This window comes from Salminus brasiliensis, chromosome 23 (assembly GCF_030463535.1).
Source record: "Salminus brasiliensis chromosome 23, fSalBra1.hap2, whole genome shotgun sequence".
Lineage (NCBI taxonomy): Eukaryota > Metazoa > Chordata > Actinopteri > Characiformes > Bryconidae > Salminus > Salminus brasiliensis.
The window spans coordinates 7860971-7879037 of NC_132900.1; the positions used below are offsets into that span (position 1 = coordinate 7860971).

The window sequence follows — 18067 nt, forward strand, 5'->3', positions numbered from 1 at the left end:
AGCCGTTTACAAAACAGATGTGACCCCTGCAGTGACCTCCAAATTGCACCGGCAGTGAATATAGGGCAGCTTATTTGTACTACATCTGCTGAGCATGCCTCCAATCAAAGGGGAGACCTAGGCAGATTGTGGGTGGAGAAAAGGTCAAGAAGTAGTTAGGAAAAGTAGTTAGGACCGACTGTTCACCCTCTCCACTAGAACGTAACATTATTGATTGTATAACAGTGACTACACTACACTATAAAGCAGCTGAAGAAGCACAGCAGTGGATCGGGAATAAAGACTTGTCTGCTGTATGAAGAGCTGGAGAAGTCTGACTAGGCTCGGCCTGTGAACAAAAGGTACAGACGGGTTAAACCTGCTTAAAGTCTTAATGCTCCATCCTAATCGCTAAATCACTCCTGACTCCATTCCCAGCACTGTCTGCTGTCCGACAAGGCCAAGTTCATGCTCACACTCTTAGAAGCCTTTGTGCCGCACCCCCCCCCCTCCCCTCCCAATCGACAGCATAGCTTTACTTTACTTGTAGAGATCACACACTGCACTAAACACTATTCTGCATATACTGCAAACACTATATTGTATTCATACACACTACACGGTAGAGTACACTGTTAAAAGTACGAGATCCTTGAGGAACTCCTGAAGGTTCTTTAGTTTGCAACTGTGGAGGGCGCTCTCAGGGTGCTTTGAGGAGCTTTCGAGGAACCCTTTTCTTATAAAATCTTTTCTTGAAGGTTCCTCAAAGCACCATAAGAGGTTCTTCCACAGTTTCAAATTAAAGAATCTCCAAATGCGCCTTTGGATACTATAAACATTGCAATATTTTTTTTCTAGAATTTCCTACTGGTTTCACCAGACAAGACCAGAAAACAGTGATCCAATATGTTATGATATTAATAATACACTCCATATACAATATGCAAACAAGATTGGCGTTAAATAAATAATATTCAGCAGATATTATCTGCCTCTGGTAGATGTGTCATGGAAAATGAGGATTTTGTTTTGTATAAGCAGTGAAAAAGTTGTAGCATGATGTGTTTGATACAATTTGACACTGTGCATACTGCAACGTGACTGTTGTGCATGCAAGCATTGCTGAAAGGCCATTGCTGAAAAAAAAATATAGTGTGCAGCCTTAATACAGACTATACAGTACTTAGGAGTGTAACAATACCACATGTGGTATTGTATCGTCCAGCAGGAGTCTCTGCATTTAATACCAAAAAGCAGGGGTAGGTGATATTACATTTTTACCATATCATGATAATTAAAGACACTGATAATATTCTTGATATGCTCAGAAAGGTATACTGAGTATCACAATAACATCACAATACGATACAATATTGGGCTTATTGCCCATCCCTACAAACAAGTATTATTTAATACATTTATTACACTGGAGCAACTACTTTACAAGTTACTGATTAAAGTAAATAAAGTGTAGTAAAATGTAAACATACAAGCCCACGATGAGGACAGACCTTCCCTTTCACCTCAGGGAGAAAAAGCACTCTCTTTATTAAGGTATATACTAGCTTGCAGCTAGCGCATTATAATGAAATATCAAACTTGCATAATGCTGAGTCCTCTAATCAAGTTAAATATTAAACATTACTGTATTAACATACATTTATGCAGGTAAGCTTTGTGCATTGTGCAAATATTAGCTATAATATTAACAGTAAGCTCTAAAATGGCACATATTTATGCACAAGGCAGCTGATCGTCATTTTTAGTTATCATTTTTTATTCTACTGTCATTATACTGTTATCATTAGTATTAGTTTATATATTTTTATATGAACATATATTTCTGATTATTTTAACATTTTAGTTTAATGTTTTAAGTGATGCTGATTTTAGTATTTAACTTATTTTTAATAATCTTTTGATTTAATAGATTTGTTTTAGAATATCTTATTAGATTTCCCTTTCCTGGCAATTCTGTTACTTTCATGGCTGTTTTAGGGGTTTCATTTGAACTGTGTTGTGTACCTAAGATTAAATAAAAGGTTGATTGATTAACTGATTGATTATTCAGGCACTAGTAACTTTTGTTGTAATAAAAAATACTGTGCGTTAATCTTCTGCTACATCCAAATAAACATTATAGGCCTACTGTTCACGCTAAACACTGTAGACAGTGTCCAGAAGTTAGACCAATGCTCCTATATGACAGCAAGCCCTCAATAACACTAAATAATAATCTGTGAGTATTACATTATGTATGAATAATGTACCTACTATGCAATTTCATGCTGAATTTCTGACCCCATCAGTACTAACAGAGGGAGAACCAGACTATCGTATGTGTTTAAGGCACTGCCGGACTGGCACAGCACAGCACAGCACAGTAAAATGAATAAAATAAACAGTGCTGGCTGGCTGGCTGGCATCCACTGTGGCAGCAGGGCAGGGTCAGACCTCGACCCAGCGCCTCGTTCAGGCAGGCAGCCCACATTCAACTGTACACGCTACCGAGAGAGCCTTCACTCCCCACACATTTCCTACTAAACGGAGCCATAACGGAGGACAAACACAACCGTTTCTGATACACATCAAGCATCAAGCAAAACCGACCACATTTCAAGCGGGTTTTATCCAGCCAGAATATGCTGTCAGCCCACAGCTGTACCCGCTCTGCTAGCGTAGCCTAAGCTAACTCCACGTTTGGACGAAAACAACACGCAGCAGCACCGACACGGGCTCCGGCTTTCCACACACCGAACAGCTGCGAGTTCGAGCACGAAGCAGTCGTATACACTTAACATGGACATTACCGAATATGCCGTGTCCTTTCCGTGGGCTCTGACAGCCACGGTCTTCCACGGTGGCGGAGCTGCTGAGAGCGGCGAGGCTCAGCTTTCAGTCCACACTGGATTCTGAAAGGCGGTGCTCGCTCCTCCACCTGTATTCGGCGCGGTCCCGCCCACCTGCGCAGGGATTGGCCAGCGGTTTATACTTACAGCAATAAGGGACCGCTTGCGAGGATGGACTACTAGCCAATCTCAGCGAAGGTGGGCGGGGTTGTGCCGAATATAGGTGGGAAAGGAAAATACGCTCCGGAGATTAGACGTTAGACTTTACTACAGCCAATGGAAAGAAGCTGAAAAGGACACGTTTTTGGAAATAACCAAACAAAATTTAATTAATTATGCAATTAATTAAAGATTATTATTATTAATAATAAATTATTCTCCGTGTTATAATAAAAATAAATAATAACAAGAATAATTTATTATTATTATTATCATTAGTAGTAGTAGTAGTAAAAATACATACATATGTATGTATAGTCTGTTTGTCTGAGTGAGAGAGAGAGACAGAGACACACAGACAAACACACACTCACACTAATTAAAGCCAGTCAATGTAGCCTTTAGTGGGATTTGTGGGCTTTGCCTTCTGTTACACAGTGGGATCCATAAACCCACTTTTCTGGGCAGCCTTGGTTACCCTTAATGTTCAGGCCTTCTAACTGCCCGTGCTATTCTCTGCAACTGTATATGTATATATATATCTCCCTCTAATGAAAGACTACTTATGTGGCATACCCTTACTTTGACCACAACGTGGAACCCCTTTTCCTAATGTATCATCTTAGCAGATGCAAACATGCTACACACATGATGCTAAAAACAAATGCAAACACGGTTTTATGGGAATCACTAATGGGAATTTACTCAGGAGGTTAGAGCAGTTGAACAGTCCAGACAAAGCTAAAGTCCTTAGCATGTGCCGTCACTAGGGTTGTGGCTTTTCCGTGGTGAAGTGAAATCTCGGAGTGTAGCAATCCTCCACAGCAAACGTGCAGCAGATCATCGCTCTTCACTCAGTTTTTCTTAGAGGAAGGCTATTCTCATTGAAGGAACTGGGTCTGAGGTTGTGAGGTGATACCAAAAGCTGCATAAGTGGAAGTGATCTGAGTGCTGCTTTACTTTATGTGTTGCATATTTGTATGTTGTAAAAATACTTAAAAAAAACTTAAAATTTGTTTTAAAAAATATATATAAATTATATATCACCTTTAGTCCAACCCAACCAACATCAGCACTAGGAACATTAACCTACACAGCAAAAGGTTTTCAGTGATTGGTGGTGGGATTCAATGTTTTTTAGTTAACTAAATGCAAGTCAGTAAGTTAACAGAACAAGAATACGTGCATTGCATTCTCATGTGTAGCACGTGCTGTTCATTAACCTAAAATCTGAACAATCTTTTTTGTTAAGGTTAATCAGACATTACACACAGAAGCTGAAATAATACCAGTAATCTTAAGTGTTGACTCCAGACCCACATCTGGCTCAACTGACAGAAATAACAGCCTGAGTACACTGTGTGATAGAAGGAGTCCATGATTGAGTGAAAACTGGAATAAGCACATTGTAAATTGTTTTAAAACTGAAACTAAGACCCCATTTACACCTGGTCACTTCATGCATCTTAAGTATCAGGATTAGATCTGGATAAGGCCAAGCCACATAAGAGTAAACGCCTAGAAGGTGGTCTGAGACGTATTTCAGCCACACGGCGTAAAATGCATCAGTCTCTCCAAGACACATTTAACAACTTTTACTTTTTCTGCTACAGCCATCAACTTTGATCGGCCAAAAAAAAAAAAAAAAAACAATCCAGAAATGAAAGGAATATTCTGGACCAAATCTCTACATGCTGCATCTATCTATGACAGTTTACCATGAACTAAAAGTTCTGCGGGGGAGAATAGGGCTCAGCCCTACATCTCATTGGAGTTCACTCACAGGCCACTACATTAGCCTCTGGAGGCCGCCAGTGGCTTGCAGGCCACGCAATAAAGAACGTGGCTGTAGACAGAAGTTTAGCCTCTGAGGCCAAGTTATTACAGGAACAAGTGTGTTTGGCCACGGCATTCATTAGGGAAAGTCCCACAGTCTGTTTTAGATCAACTGAACCAAGTCTAAACAGTCCAGTCCAAACACTGCAGTAGGCTCTGCAATTCACATGTAGGCTACCGTAATAACAACCTACACAGTATCACTGTTATTTTGATCACTGGTCTTCTGAGGGTGAGTGAACCAGGTCAAACCAGAGGAGAAACCATAGTCAGACTATGGACTGGGACTGAGGCTATAATCTCTGAGGGGAGGTAAGGCCAGGATGGAGAAGTTACCTCTTGTCTTACTGTCTTTACCCTACAGTTCTGCTGGCTTTAAGAGGCTAAAACATGATAGTACATAAAATATAAAATATACTGGCTTTTGGATCCAGTGTCATTAAACACCACATCCCACAGTAATGGAGGCTGTGCTATAAAAAACGATGACACTTTTCACTGTACAGTTATTGCATAATGCACATTAATTGATTTAATAAAACTCTTGCTTCTTATGTTTTGGACTATAACAATTAAAAAAGCTTTTTTTATATGTAACTTAAATGTGACCCCAACTTCCCGCTGTAGGTCACTGTCTTTACAGAGCCTAGTAACATATTAGCGTTTTTATTTAGAGATGTAAACACAGCTTCACTACTGTTGAACTCAGATGGTAGATTACACTTTAATTATGCATTAATATATGAATTAAATCTCATAAAACTCTCATTCTCTTACCCCTTCCCCATCTCTCTCACACACACGGCTACTCCTCTCTCAGCCTGCTTAATCCAGCCCAAAAACTGATCCATCCATTTATCTTTAAAAACATTTTTGAAGACCTTTTCTATTAAAGCTAATAGTGTCTGAGCTTCGTCGTCTCCCACATTAATTTACATCAGATCCAGCTATTATATTTTATATTATATTATGGACATATTGACAGTAACAAAGACAGAGTGTTTAAACTTTTAACAAATAGTCCCGTAAAACTGAATTAACTTTTATTTTATTTTATTATATTAAATATATATTTTTGGTGCATAACCATCTAATACCTCATATGCCTCCTCAGGAAAAATAAATAAATTCCAGAACATTTAGTTTGGTAACCTTACATATGATGTTCTTCATAATCAACAATAAGCATCGTCAAAATAGAAGTACTTCACTTTATTGATCCCAAAAGCCTACGGCGCTTCGGCACGGATCAGCAAAGGTGACTATGAGTGCATAATCAGAAAACATCCAGTCAGGATAAGATATATCCCACTCTGCACTATAGTGATTAAATACATGCTGTTGGGCAGTCACTGGAAAACCTGCCAGAAGCAGAAAATCTATACTCTGCAACTCAGAAAAGAAAACTGCCATCAGGGAAGAAACTTATTGACCTTTAACCCACTGAATCATCACTTCAACAAAAGAGGGGAGGAAAGTCCTGTGCTTGTCAGCAGAATGAGTAAGAGCAGACATGGCCTGATCTCTTCCCTCTAGACACTTTTGTTTTTTGCTCTTCTTTTTCGGTGGTTGATGTTTTTTGATACTTTTCCCACCAGGGGGCCTCATATGACTAATACAGCCTGACCTGACCTTCACCTTGGCCATGAACTACATGCCACTGTCAAATACCTGCAGTCCTTACCTCACTACAACAGTGCAAAGCTAAAGGAGCTGTTCCTTTAAAGCAAGCATAAGAAAATACTATGGGGGTGTCACGATCCAATCAGAGTACCCTAATGCCCATAATAATGATCTAATCCAATGTTTAAGTCATTTAGGTAAGGGTGTGCTGCTAAGTAATACTGATTTAATAAGCTTGATAGTCAATGTATTTAAAATTTCAATTATTAAGTTTACAGTGTTTAATATGTTACAACACATTCTGAATTACCTCCCTGACCATTCATCTCCCAGTTACTTTGCTGCTGTAAAATCACTGGTGATGTGTGTATGCATAGTGGTGAATGTGGTTTTCTCTTGGTTTTTGAATGCGCTGTTCAGTGCTGATTTAAAACCAAAAGCAGCTCAAACGCAGTCAAAGCACGAAAACCACATTACGTTATGTTTTCATGTTCCACCAGAAAGTAGTTCCACACAGAGTCTAAACTGTCCTGTTATCTTCTGAAGGCAGTCCTCACTGCTGTGAGCTGGGAATAACATCCGCTAAAGGTACCTAGAGGATACCAGAGGGTGCTCTGCTAGAACTAGCTCTGGCTTATAATAGCTGATCCCGGATCCACTAAAATATGCCTGGATCGGCCCTGAATCAGGACTTCTACAGTCTACATTCTACATTGAATACCTCAAAGGTCAGAAAAAAGAAAAGAATAGCTTCAAATAAAATGTTAACAGTGCCCTTAATGAGACACACACACACACACACACACACACACACACACACACACACACACACACACTTTACTTTTATCCCACCCATTTAGATTCACCATACACATAGATGGAGGGCTGATTTAGCCTATACTGCTTGAGTGTGCCTCAACAGGACTGACAGAATACAATAGGAGCTTGTTTTGTTTTTGTTTCCTCCCTGTGAAGCTCATGTAACTTGATTGTAAAGCGTTGATGCCAAGACCCAAACAGAACACAGCTCATGTTTTGGTTTGAGTTAAACTGCATTGTGCCACCCTGACACTGAGATGCTGCAGGACAGTGACCTGAAGCTAATCTCCACATTTCAAGCTGTAACATTAGCTGTGCGTGGGAAGCAGCCAGAAAGCGCACATCTGAAACCAGTTCCCACACCTACAGCTGTTCAAAAAAAAAAAAAAAAACATCTACTGCCAGTTTATATAGATACAGCCATTTCCCATTTTTTCTGCCATTCTTTCTTTTTACTTTCTACTTATTTGCCATAAATTCTGCAGTACATGAACAACAAGAAAGGAATCAAACAATTAAGTAGACAAAACAATTTCCAAACTGAGCTATTCATCACTGAGGCAAAACAAAGTCTTATTTATTAAGGCCAAAGCTCAATATTCTGTCCACAGTTACATGGATTCATGCTAGTCGTGCCACAGTCAGACCCAACCACCACCCCAACCTACGCCTTAGCAGAAATCGAGATTTATCAGACCAGGCTACAGTTATCCTGTCCAGTGTTGGTGAGCCTGGGTCCACTGCAACCTCAGCTGTCTGTTCTTGGCTGACAGAAGTAGAACCCAGTGTGGTCTTCAGCTGGTGTAGCCCATGCACCTGAAGTTGGACGTATTGTGTACAGTGAGAGCCTTTTTGCTCACCACAATTGTACAGAGTGGCTATCTGAGTTACTGTAGCCTTTCTGTCAGCTCCAACCAGTCTGACCATTCTCTGTTAACCCATTTCAAAAACAAGGCATTTCCATCTGCAAAACGGCCACTCACTGAATGCTTTTTTCTTTACTGCACCAGTCTAGAGTAAACTCTAGAGACTGCTGTGTTGAAAATCCCAGGAGATCAGCAAGAAACCAGCCTCTCTGGCACCAACAATCACTGCACAGTCAAAATCATAGAGGTCAACCCGCACCCGCCCTGCCCAATTCTGTAAGATGATGTGAAAATCACCTGTAGCTGCATGGTTTTATGTACTGCACTGCTTCCACACGAATGTTCAGTGACACCCATACTGCAAAATCTGATACATATAATCACTGCATTATGCAGAAACACATTCAGACACCCCTTTTAATTATGAAATTCCTCAAATGCTTTAAATTGGAACTATTGCTTATACAAGTGCTCCATTGCGCTCACACACACACAGCATAGAAAAGCACTGCTATTAGAATGGGACACTCTGGAGCAGTAAAACATCACCATGCCAAGGCCAAGATCACCATGCCCAATGCCAAACATCAGCTAGACCAACGGCATCAACCAACCCACCTTCAATGGGGAGCAGTGGACCTGCATTTCAGAACCATCCAACATCAGTACTTACTAACACAAGTCTTCACAAAGGAGTAGAGGCTGTTACTGCATCAAAAGGGGAAACAACTACCCTTACCTCCTCACTTCCCTCATAGCCTTGATTTTTAAAAGAAATTGAATAAGCAAGTGTCCACAAACTTTTCAACATATTGAATAAACTTTACTGAGCATAAAATAAACTAAATAAATATGCTGATTTACCCAAAGAACAGGAAAGACGAAAATGTCTAAAGCCATTGCCTAAGAGTCTTGGTTGCATAGGTAAAGGCAAAGTCCACCCATGCCTTATGAGATCTTATGTGACAGCAAAAATGAAACGCCTTAATGAAGCAATCTGCCTTTCAGAACTTACTAAATCAGATGGCTGCACTATAAAAGGAGAGATAAAACACAGATAAGTTGGCAACATTTGGACTCTTACACGTGTGTGACTGATCTTTATCATTAGTTTCAGCAACGAGCTCACTTCACTTCACAAACAATATGTGGCTTCTAACCCCTGCATAGCAGACATAACTGCAGCCTGTACATTCTGCACATAACACAGCGGCTGTTTTCGGACAGTGTGAAGGACAACACACTAGAAGAGTACTAGTACTACTCACACACAATAAAAAAAAAACTGGAGAAGAAGAAAGTAAAAAACAATCATGAGCAGTTGGAAGGACAATGCTCATTTGACCAGTAAGAACCTGTATGTGAGCCTATGTGAGTTCTTCACTCTGATAACAGCACTTTAGAGACCCTAAAATAGAACCCTGTGGGACTCCACAAGCTAAACCAAATGGTTACCAAAGAATTCACAATAGTTTCTGCATTAGGATTAATAGCTAAATCATTGGCCTATGGTTCAAGGGGTCAATACTGCGAAGAAACACTGTTCAGCCTCACTGACTAAGGTTCAGGTGCATTTTATACACAAAGGAGGTTTGATCTCAAACAACAGACATATAAAAACAGTCAGTAAAGTATGTAAATATGAGTAAATTAACTAATGCAGATTCAAATATCCCTTCAGTGTCCAGAACTGGTGATGGTGAATGCTAAAGCTCTATTTGATTTGCATATATTCACACTGCCAGGTCAAGATCAGAGGGTGAAGCAATGTTTTAAGCACTAGATTTATTACATAAAGATCATTAGGTTAAGCAATACTGATTTATTACATTTACCAGTTAATTCATACTAATTGCACTGATTGATTACACAAGTTATCCGGGGACAGTTTTACTAGCTCTAATACATGGGTTTTACATGTATTCCGCCCGTCGCCCCTGTCATTTCTGACCCTGTATGTGGTTAATATGATATGATGACACAGCAAGGGTATCTACGTGAAGCTCACATGACCTCTCGTGCACATCTCAATAAACAGCTCAGCACTTTAGTCACATCATGAGATGCACAGTCAGCCTTCTTAGGAAATATCCTCAGCAGAAACTCTCAAAACCACTCAAATACACTGCAATACATAATGACACACATATATCCTTATCCACTACCGTTATGAAGAAAATATCTCACGCTGAAAGGTTGAATGAAACGCAAAGCCAGAAACCTGAGAATAAAGCAATCAGTGCTGTAACAGAAATACAATACAGTACGAGATCATATCTGCAGCAACAACTGACCAATATCTGTCCACTGTCTGTATAGCATATTAGACAAGTGAAGATAATGCAGGCTGAAGCATACCCGATATCTTTGCTTTAATTTCCTCTCTGGTCTGACCTTTAACTCTGCAATGGCACAGCAATAGTGTCTAACAGTGTCACCCAGTCTTTGGTGACAAGGCTGCTAATGATAGGTCGCTCTTTAGCCACTGTTAGTCAAGCGCTTGTTTCTTAGAATGAACGCAGGCACTTATTGCCTGTCTGATAGAAACATGATGCACAAATACAATGTCAGAATAGCTATAAATACACACAAATCTATTCGGATTGCAGAAAACTGCATACCTTGAGCAACTAAGAAATCGAGAAATTAGCACGAAATGTCTAGAGTGATTAAAAGACAAATATACAAACATACAAATAATAAAACAATTCAATTAATATCCAGAATTTTATGTTTCAGTCAAGTAGTGATTACATTTTAAGTCCCATAACTTCTAAAGAAACAAAGTTGTAAGAAGACAATTACAGTATAGTGCCATAATTACTATACATGTCTGTGTTGGCAGACATAATATATATTATATTTTATTTTATTTATTTATTTTTTTTTAACTTCAGCGAACGTTTAAATCTATCTGCAATTTAAAAGTGATTGCTTATTTGATGATACATTTGTTAGATCCAAAAGATCAAAAGAGCTACACCTCTAAAACCCTTTGGGCACACCTATTCAAATAATACATTTTGTTGATTTTCTCAGTAGATTAACAAATCTCTCTACTAGAAACATACATGTAAACTTATTTTAACTGAACTTTTAAAATTCAATATTTCTATTAATTTGCTAAATTTGCCATATGATAAAAAAGAAAACATTTGAACATGCCATATTTTTTACAGTTTTTTCTCCAATATATTAAATTCAGCAGCAAAACACTTTAAATGTGCATTAAAACATGTTTTCTGTAACTGAGTTGTTCAATTATTTTCTCTCAGAAAATGCATGCAACTTTTCAGACTGTATTTTACCAATAAATTTACTATTTTATTCCAGTGTTTTATACATTGGATATCAGCATGAGCTAAGAATTCTGACATTGGTGCATAACCACATTGTCTAAAACAAGCTTTTGTTGTTTAGTTTATATTATTTACGTCTGCAGTCTATTGCAGAAGCTATTGTACACTACACTGTGCTGCAAAGGAGTCTTTAAATGACGCTATAAAGGAACCACTGCTGTAAAAGGATGTGGGAATAGTGCTGGGTGATATGACCTCAAATCAGTATCCCAATTAACTGTACATTTTACCTCGATTAAGATTAATGAGAGATTATATAAGCGGCTTGGGTGGTGGAGTTCTCCATGTTGCTTCCACGTCACAGATTGGAAGAGGGTAAGCCATGTGACTAGTACACAAGACAATTTGAACTGACATTGACTAAATTACATTGAAAGTGGGTTTCCATTCATTTTCTATAACTTTCCCTGCAGTATGTGGAAGTGTGAGGAATCTTGAGTTATTTAATGGTTCTTCTGTGGTTCTTCTCTTTTTGCTGTTGAGGAAATTATATCTGCAAAGCCAATAAGCTATGTCTGGAGAACATACTCTATTATGGGAAACCTCATCTGTCTTGGCACTGATATATCGCCTTCACCAGTGCAAACACACAGGCGCACTCATGTGGCTTTTCAAGACATATCAGCACATTCTGGTCCACCTCTCTCTGCTATTAATACTCATTGATAAGGAGTTCTTGCTTCCCAAGCGGCATTTCTTTTTATGGTCAAAAGGAGCTTCATGCCACTGAGTCCAGCTCATCCATGGAGGTGAGATGGGTCAATCGGAGCGTCCTTATCACTACTGTGGCTAGATATGACAGTGGCTGTGTTTTTTTATTTCCCCACACAGCACAGTTCACATTCCCCCCTACACTGGTCTGAGGCGAGAAAAGTGCACAGTCAGCTCAAAGACCGGCTCTGGTGGGCAAAGTCTAGGGTCCGGTGAAACTGGGCATTGCCAACTCAGCTAAAGACCCGAAAAAAAAGGCAGCACTGAGGAGCTTTCCTCGCATTTTGACTTTCACGTATCACCTGAAGAAAGAAGGAACATGGACTTTGGACATCTTCAACCTTTGAGCAGCACCTTATCACCTGCAGACCTGATAAGAGCTCAGAAATGCAATGACGCTTCATTCACGTGACCTTTCATCCTCAGGGCAACGGTCTCAAGGGCAGAGAAGGACACTTAACACTACACCTTCCATCTGACCTGAAGAAAACATTGTTGCTGACAGGGGAAAAATCTGCAAAATGGTAGTTTTTTAGTCTTAAGTTTTTTCCAGTAACATTTATTATTTTTTTTCACAACTGAATGTGGTCTATTTCACATTTGGTAGGCATTTTTCAACAAGTAATGGAACTTCACATCATTTTAACTTTCTTATAATCAGTGCAAATTCAGAAATGATTTAATTCTGTTTTTCAATGCAAATAAATACTCAAATCCCTTTGTTGTAATAACAATAGGTGGTTTCTGATATGACACTGATGAAAGCTGGAGATCCTTTAAGAAACTATGAGCATGATTAGATCACTGAAAGATCAAATGTGAGACCCCACTTTCATCTAGTTCATGGTGTTACCCCTGAGGAAGGCCTAGTTGGGAATATACTTTTAAAAACAACCCTACAATTTATGGTTAGCAGAGCTTTTAGTAATGCCAAAACCATGCAGAGCAAATAGGACCCAACAGTGGCCCAAACATTCTCTCAAAGTTAAGTTTGTGTTATTAAGAACAGCAAGAGGCGCTACCATCCAAGCATTAACACCCCGATCTTCACTCAGCCAATCAGAGGTCTCATAGCAAAGCTCTGCTGATTCCTAGTATTTTCTTTGTCAAACAAAAACCCTGTATCTCCATTTTTACAACCATAATGTGAATCTGGCAGTTGTTCTTTACATAGCGGCCAAATTCCATGAGGAACAGACCAATAGAAATGCTCCAAAATGACTCTTCCACATTTCAGACTTCCACTGAAAGTTACGATTTTTCCCATCTCCTGTAAAGTTGCCATTTTGCCGACACAAGATTAAAGTTAGCGTTTCAATGATGTAAGCTGGTTCTGCATCTGCACAACCAGGCGACTTCAGACGGGAAATGAAAGCCAGAGGCAAAAGGGGATCACTTCCTCTTCTCTACAGACTGCCAGCACGTCTGACACATCAGCTGGAGATCACTTGACCAGAAAAAAGGTCCCTCGCCGCTACTATTAAAACACTGTCATTAAATATGAGACGCTGACCATGAATCCAAAAACATCACAAGATGCTATTAAGAATAGTAATCTTGAGATGCAATAAAAAAGAGGGCCGATCAGATGGAGCAAAAGAAACATGGCTGATAATTACTACATTCAGAATGGTCCTGGCAAGCATTGGGGGTTTCCTGTTCCATAAATAGTCAAAAGATCAGAGGAGAGGTTTTGCCCAAAATTCAAAGACAGTCCCTCACCGCAAAGCACACACAGAGGGTGCATTCAGTGAGCCACACATGTGGAGAATTTCCTAGAAAACGGATTGATTTGATGGTCGTTGTTGGCGAATCTGCAAACTGGCACTGAATAACTTGGACTTCTTGGAAAAGTGGACTTACCCCATCGGACAAGATGACAGGTTCCACAAATCCGTGATCCAAAACAGCAGTGTGGGCCCCAGGTCCAGCATGGTAGAGGGAAACAAACAAGATACTTAGCACAGATCACACACATGGGTTAACCTTAGCCTACAGACTAGCAGAAACCACATGAAGAAGATCCACTCTGGTCACCTGACCGCTCAGCAAACGGTTTCAGTCAGGACAGCCACTGCATTCAGTCCTATGATGGACCTGCACGTTTAATATTACGTTTAACATTTCATCATTTAAACGTTTTTATTATATTAGTAAATATTATTATATTTTATATATAAATTCATGCTCTATTTTTAAATATTTTTAAAACGTTTTCAAAACGTGTTGGTCTAAATGAGAATCTTGTGTGAGAAACGTTTTAAAAACGTGATGCATATCATTTCCAGAACGTTTTCGGCACGTTCCTGGAATGTTACCTGGAAAGTAACCTTTCTGGAACCTTTTAAAAACGTTGCTGAACGTTCTTGTAACCCTTAATAGCCTTTTAGCAACTTCCACCTTTACGTCCACCTCTCAAAACAGAGTTTTCAGATTAGATTTGAGGCTAAATTTATCCCAAAAGGAGAAGAACCGCTTCTGACAAATTTCAGTTCCTTTGCTGGCAGATGTTGGCTTCCTATTCGCAGCTTCTCGTCCGAATTTTCCGTTCCACCTTAAATAGTGCAGCAGTTCCTATCTGGTGCCTGTTCTGAGCGGAACCGCTGGATATACACAACCACCGCGCCGTTTAAGGTGGAACGGATCGATTAGGTACAAGCAGCCTCAGCTTCGTGAAAAAGTTGAACTCTGCAGTTGTGAAGCGAGTTCTTGGACCCGACACTTTCACTGAGCTTTTCTATTATTTCACTGCAGAAACGGATCTTTTACGCGAGGTTCCTTCAGTATTGTTCAGACTAACTGCACAGGAAAGCTAAGAGCCCTCGTTACTTAGTTGTTTACATCCCCTCGCGGAACTCAGTGAAGGTATCTAGTTCCTCACAAAACTAACCTGTAAACGCTGTTGTTTTGTTTTAATAGAAAGAAACTCACCTGACTCCGCTTCTTGTTCAGAGGTCTCGGATGTACACTCACTACCGACCGCTTGTAGCACTTTCGTCTCGCCTCCTGTACCTGAGGAGAGTCCCGCTTTGATCCTCAAGCATGCAGGCTTCCTTCTCGGTAGGAACTCAAAGCCACGCCCCCTCCCCCGCTCCCTTCAACACCATTTGCTGCTGGCGAGTTACGTATCGTTCTAGAACCGCCTTAACCCCGCCCACAAGATGGGACGCACGGGTTGCTCCGTTTGAAGGCCGCGTCCCAATAAGAGTCCTACAAAGCCTTAAACACAGTGCACACAGATCTGCACGACAAAGCTCAACTGCATTAAATACACTATAGCCTATTAACGGATTTGGGCAGTTCAGGTTGACGCAGGCATTTAAAAACAGTGCTCTGCCCTGATGTGGCAAAGTGGATCTATGGATCTGGTTCTATAAACTCAGCCCGCATTGGGCCCATATAGGTTGCGCTGAGTCTGAGTGAATGCAGAGTCCCCAAGTCTCTAAAACGGAGCTGGCCCCAGCCCAACGTGTTGGCTGGGAAGCAGGTTTAGTCTGTCACAGTAACGGACTTTAGTCTCTCACTGCGCAGCTTGTAGTTCCTTCTCATCAGCTCTGTTTCCCACTCACAGTTTCTTCTTATCTGCTGGTTTTCTGTTGTTGTGTATCCTTATCTTAATCCCTTTAGTTTCGTTTTAGGTCGTTCTTGTCTTCTTTTGCTCAGGGCAGTTACTTTGTTACTTTTTGGTTCATCATATGATTTATAGCAAGGGCGTCCAGGGGTGTGACACAGTGTTTGTGAAAAAATAAAACCGTGCTGTTATGGCACGAACAATTCCCACCCTATCAGCTTGCGTGGCCTGAACAAACTGTTCTATAAATTAGGGTAATTAACTATAATACGAATCCTCAGAAAGAGAGATACCTGACTAGGGTTAGGCTAATTGGGGGTTTCTAACTATGAACAGAACATATTGTTTTGTTTGGAAAACACTCTGAAAACACCCACAAACGCACGCACACACACTGCGTTTATCATCATGTTACAGCCAAAGAGAATTTTGTTGAGTGTACTTCATGTTTTCCCTTTGTTTTGCGACAGTTGCCTTCAAACGTACCACACTCGTAAAAGCGCGTATAAATGCGCAAAATGCGTAAAAGCGCACGAAATGCGTAAAAGTGGCACAAAATGCGTAAAAGCGCACGAAATGCGTAAAAACGCACAAAATGCGTAAAAATGCACGAAATGCGTAAAAGTGGCACAAAATGCGTAAAAGCGCACGAAATGCGTAAAAACGCACAAAATGCGTAAAAGTGGCACAAAATGCGTAAAAATGCACGAAATGCGTAAAAGCGTACGAAATGCGTAAAAGCGCACAAAATGCGTAAAAGTGGCACAAAATGCGTAAAAGCGCACAAAATGCGTAAAAGTGTACGAAATGCATAAAAGTGGCACAAAATGCGTAAAAGCGTACAAAATGCATATAAACGCACGAAATGCTTAAAAGCGTACGAAATGCGTAAAAGTGGCACAAAATGCGTAAAAACGGCAGGAAATGCGTAAAAGCGCACGAAATGCGTAAAAGTGGCACAAAATGCGTAAAAGCGCACGAAATGCGTAAAAATGAACAAAATGCGTAAAAGTGCACAAAATGCGTAAAAATGAACAAAATGCGTAAAAGTGCACAAAATGCGTAAAAATGCACCAAATGCAAAAAGTACCAGACGTGTAAAAAGCCCAGGAGAGCACTCAAACTAAAAACACAAAAGAGAAAAACAATCATGACTACATCTAAGGTGTGCATTAATTACCGATTGCTCTGATTAATGGAGCTGGACCCTGTTACCCTGCTGCTATTAGGTGCTATTTTAGACGTGCCTGCTCTATGATGTGCTGAATAGTATACCTGCTGCTTTATAATATGCCAGATGTGGCAGGTGGTTTGTTGGCTGCTTTAAGATGTGGGGGTTGGTGTGCCAGTTGCTTTAGGAGGTGCCAGTTGGCGGGCTAGCTGCTTTAAGATGTGCCGGATGCTGGTGCTTGCTGGTTTAGAATGTGCTGGATGGTGTTTGTATTCATTTACAGTGATTTTTTATTACTGTGATAAATTGTGCTGCACCTTTTGGTCGTAATTTGACTCGGAATGCATTAAATCCTTCAGCCTCATCTACAATGATGGTAAGGGTAAAAAATAATGTCCTAGTCCAGGTCTACTCTCTGGTTCTTTATGTAAATTAAAAAGCCAGACAAAAAACACTGGTGGTGAAGTTGGTAAAGACTTTTGAGAGGACCACAGACAGCAGACAAGACAAACCAAAGTATTCCTGAAACCACGTCTTGTGCAAAGCCCTGATAACGGAACTGCTGCTCTTATTCAGCAGAAACAAGCCTCTGGAATAGGACAGTGATGCTCTGAGAAGAGAGAAACAATGCCCACAAGATGAATGGATTCAATTAGAGATATCATGAGGAAGCCATTAAGAAATCCTACACAGACTTTATAGTGCTTATTTTTTATTTTCCCAAAGAGCTTAAATTTGAATATTGTGACTTTATAATGCTATAATTACTATAATTTCATGGAAGATTTAGAAATATTACATGACCAAATATAAACGTATATATTTACTCAGGTTGTGCTCACATGCTGCCTCAATTACAGAAAAATGTTTTGCAAAGAAAATAACTGACATATTTGTGTGATTATCATTACTATATTAGGAACAGTAGCAAAATACTGTAAAAAAATTTACTTGCTCTAAATAGACAAAAGTATTGGGACGCCTGCTCATTCAATGTTTCTTTAAAAATCAAGGGTATTAAAAAATATCTTGCTTTTGTTGGAGTAACTGTCACTACTGTCTAAGGAGGAATTTCTGATAGATGTTGAAGGCTCATTGCTGTGAGGATTTGATTGCATCCAGTG

At 39.9% G+C, this 18067-nt stretch overlaps 1 protein-coding gene across 9 annotated transcripts in view; it reads right to left on the minus strand.

Annotated features, from left to right (window-relative positions):
• Positions 1–15247, minus strand: part of epb41l3b (erythrocyte membrane protein band 4.1-like 3b) — a 54200-nt gene extending 38953 nt beyond the window's left edge. For 8 of the 9 annotated variants that reach the window (XM_072668643.1, XM_072668640.1, XM_072668642.1 and 5 more), the window contains exon 1: positions 2790–2879. The gene's annotated coding sequence lies outside the window, so the exon portion shown is untranslated. Of the gene's footprint in view, positions 1–2789; positions 2880–15132 lie in introns of those variants that run through there. The other variant, XM_072668646.1, reaches the window with a different exon arrangement.
• Positions 15248–18067: the final 2820 nt, after the last annotated feature.